We start from the raw sequence: 1674 nt of genomic DNA, 5'->3' as shown, positions 1-1674 counted from the left end.
GGGGCGGGACGCCCACACGGCGGCTGCTGCCGCCGGCCCTGCGGCCCGGGCTGCCCCCGCCTGCCGGGACGCGGTGGCTCTGTCCGGGATTTAACTCGCCCTTCCCGTCAAGTGGCGTACCATCCACCTCCTCGGGCATTGTTTTACACCGAGCCCCTCAGTTCAGTGCAGCGATACCGACGGTAACCCCCGTTTAGAAAGGATGGTGGGCATGGTGGTGGCTTGGTGGTACACAACGCTCTCTTGGCATTGGAATGGAAAACGTCTGTCACAGAGTTTGAAGTGTTAAGCTGGCCCTGCTTAAAACTCCACAAGAGGCTAAGGCCCACGTTATTTTTTAAATTAACACAGGGAAGCTAACGAAGTGAGGATGTAGTAAGCTTTGCCACATTGTAAAATCCTACTTAGATAACAATGTTTGCAAAAAAAGGTAAAAGGTAGGAAAAATATAGTTTCCAATATTACAAAATGCATCCTTTTCACTAAAAGTTAATTAGAGGGAGAGAAAAGGTTCTTCGGAGGGAAAATTCCTGGACATTGAAGAACTGATGACTTTTTACACGGAACTGTTGGTGTCCAGTTGTCCTGCCCTGTCACCGTCCATGGTGCAGCTGTTCAAGAAGCAATGCAGCAAATAGGAGAGGGATGCTTCAGGAGTGTCTGCTCACAGCGCTGGATAAGCGATATGTCAGAGCTGATCTCCAGAGCGGGGTGAATCTCCCAGTAACTCCTGAAAATACCCATCAGAAACCATACTTGCTTCTCCCAGGTATGGGTATGTAATGAGGCCTGTCTTTCCCTGTGGGTTGTAGGGTGTTGCTTTCATCTATGGGGTGGGGTGACATTTATCCTAATTAGCTTGCTGTGGAAAGTTAACTTTGCTTGAAATGCTTGTGTATCTCTATAATCTGTCTTTTAGATCTCATGGCCTTCAAAAGTCAGCCACTGGGCAAAATGGCTGCAGCTCCTTCCCCTGTCTGGAAGAGGCATAGATAATCTTAGAACTTGATTTATGTGCATAGAAAGGTCCATACGAATACATAGTCTTCCTTCATTGCAACTGCTGCCTTTATTGTTATTGCTGTTGCGGTCAATTGCTACAGTTCTTCTGTCATTTGTTAAGTAATGTTAAAAAAAAAAACCACCAAAAAGAACCAGGGATAATACTCTGCAATTTTCTTATAAAGTTGTGTTTTGGGAGTTTATAAAAAGGCTGTAAACTATGCCTTGGGGAGCTGACTGGTCTGTTGTATTTTTATTAACCAGAATGAAACCAAAGGGATGGAATCCATCTGTCTAAAAGGGGTAAGGGAATCTTCAGCAGTAGGCTGGCTGATTTGGTAAGGCAGGCTTTAAACTGAAGGACTTGGGGTGTGGGATCCATTGTGAAAACACTCACACCAGCACGTCCAACTGGGGAGTAAGTCAGGCCAAGCTGTGTGGTGATAAAGGTTCCTTAGCTGTCTCCCAAGAGGTGAAACAGAAGAGTAATCATTTCAAGAGTATGTATACAAATGCATGCAGTCTAGGTAACAAACAGGAGGAACTGGAGCTCCGTGCCCACTCAGAAGGGTATGACATCATAGGAGTAACTGAAACATGGTGGGACAACTCAAATGATGGGGGATTGCAATGGACAGTTAAAGGCTCTTTCGTAAGGACAGGCAGGGTAGA

The sequence above is a fragment of the Phalacrocorax carbo genome, chromosome 7 (genome assembly GCF_963921805.1).
Source record: "Phalacrocorax carbo chromosome 7, bPhaCar2.1, whole genome shotgun sequence".
In the NCBI taxonomy this organism is placed as follows: domain Eukaryota; kingdom Metazoa; phylum Chordata; class Aves; order Suliformes; family Phalacrocoracidae; genus Phalacrocorax; species Phalacrocorax carbo.
This window is presented reverse-complemented; position numbering follows the sequence as displayed.